This window comes from Ipomoea nil, unplaced genomic scaffold (assembly GCF_001879475.1).
Source record: "Ipomoea nil cultivar Tokyo-kokei standard unplaced genomic scaffold, Asagao_1.1 scaffold0873, whole genome shotgun sequence".
NCBI lineage: Eukaryota > Viridiplantae > Streptophyta > Magnoliopsida > Solanales > Convolvulaceae > Ipomoea > Ipomoea nil.
Window position 1 is genome coordinate 350710 of NW_017617301.1, and position 2446 is coordinate 353155.

Below are 2446 nucleotides of genomic sequence, written 5' to 3' on the forward strand. Positions count from 1 at the left end.
CGTTTAATTTTTTATTTTAAGGAATCACTTACTGTTAATTATTTTTACATGGTGATTGAAAATACTTTTTAGAATTTACAGGAAAATAAATATTTATTGACTAGGGCCTGTAAAGTGCGTGGGTCCCGGTATAATCAATCAAATATTTTATTTTCACAAGTTCATTGATAGAACATTAAAATTCTATCGCGTTCTGCTGCCAGTTGGATATCTAATCAAGAAGATTATTCCTCAACTAGTGGATGAGTTTTTCTGCTTGGAGGGTTTGCTATTTCCTGGGCTTCTAAAACCCAAAGTTACATTTCAGATTCATCTATGGCATCTGAATTTGTTGTATTGGCTTCGGCATGCAAAGAAGTTGATTGGCTAAGGAATTTAATTATTGAGATCCGGGGTTGGCCAAAACCGATGTCACCAGTTTTGGTACATTGTGACAGTGCTACTACACTGGCCAAATCATATAATAATGTTTATAATGGCAAGTCAAGACACATGCATGAGACATAGTTATGTGCGGGAGCTCCTAAGTAATGATGTGTAGCACTAGACTTTGTCCGGTCTCGACTTAATTTACAGATCCATTTACAAAAGCCTTGGCAAGGGACATGGTTTTAAAGACATCATAAGGGATACGGAAAGCCTAATTATTTAATTACAATTGAAGGAAATCTCTACTCACGTCTAAGTTAGTACGTTAGACCTTGAGTTCAATGTAGATGAGTACTTCATTTTAATTTGTGATTGCAAGTATTAAAAGTTTAAATTAAAAATTGTATCCCAAGAAACGTTGATGCCCGGTTCTGCATTGAAGTAGGGATGAGTGTTTACTCTTAACTGATCTTTTGAAAAAATGCAAGATGCAATGCATGAGATAAAAGATTAGCCTCTGTGAGCATGAAGTGTGGCCACTTCAAACAAGTTTGGGCTTTACTTGGTACGTGCTCATTAATGGATACGGACACAAGGTCATAATAGTGTCAAGTTACAATGAGTTATAATGACTGTAAAACTTGTGTGTGTTATATCTACATTTCTTCAAAGAGACTGCGTGATTCAAGGTTTGTCCATCACTACAATCCGAATTAATGTAACACATATAATACTATGTGAAAGTTCAATTTGTAAGACACTTTCATTTATGCATGAGTTTTGGATTTATTTTGGTACAGTATTAATCTTTACTATATAAATGGATGAGAAATGTTAGGAAATTTATATAGTAATGGAGATTAATATTTCAGATGGACTACCATGTAAGCTTAAATAATATTTAAAGTTGTAGAGTTATAAATATTATTTTAGTTTGGTAGAAATTCAATTGAGAAATATGAATTTTACGTACGGTTGGAACCGAAAAGCACTCAGTTCCGGGATTGAGAGATTAACAACCAAGGGGTTAATTTCCGAGTCGTTGATATCAAATAGTTGATTTCAAGAGGTTCCCATTCAATGCCCCAGGGCTAAAGCTCTTTCAATGCCCCCAATGAATTGGCAGGGGTTTGTGTTCCTCAAGCTTTGGTTGAATGCTTGTGAATCCCATTTTCAACATTGAAAAATGATATATGGACTCCCATTTTTCCAATTTCCTCACCCCCAAGCCCTACATCTAGCGGGCGTGATAGGATAGTGGATGGGAGGGACCTGGTGAGGAGCACACCACATTGAATGTAATTCCTATGTTGCGGCTGTCAAGATAGTGGAGGGGAGGACCAATGTTTAACCCACCCATTGTGGTTGTCAGGGTTCGATCCCTTGTCCGTGTCCACAATCTAACACTTTGACTCAGGAACTAATTAAACTGTGTGTGTGGGCTCCCGTCACATGTCTTGATTATATTGATAGAAGAGAAAGATACTAATAAAAGTTGTAGGCCACTTTATTTTCTGGATGAATAAGAACATGCTATGTAAGCCGGGAGTAAAAAGTGGAGTAAGGATTGAATGTGTAGTACTACTCGAAAAATAAAGCAAATAATATCTGGACACTTAAGATGTATTGTCAACCCTCTAGAAGGTGCAAGGAGAGGGTGCTTGCATATTCCATAAGAACTATTCAACACTAAAGTTTATGATTATTCGCAGGAATCAGGGCCGGCCCTGGGGCAAGGGCAGGCTGGGCCCTTGCCCAGGGCCCATGCTTGGAGGAGGGCCCCATCCTATCTCTTATATATATAGTATATATGTATTGAGTAATAGTAATTTATATACATATTTTATATAGTAAAGTGAATTAGCTAGGTTGGTAAGATTCTTGAATTTCAATCATTTTTAATCAAAGGCCCGTGATCCAATCCTTCCCTTCACAATTTAGAATTCTTCAACTTTACTTCTTTGCTTATATTTTAAAAATTTATTTTATTGAATTTTTGTGTTTAATACGGAATAGTATTTTTAATGTAGTTTTTAAATAAATAAATTTTCATATATTTATATTAAACATATTATGA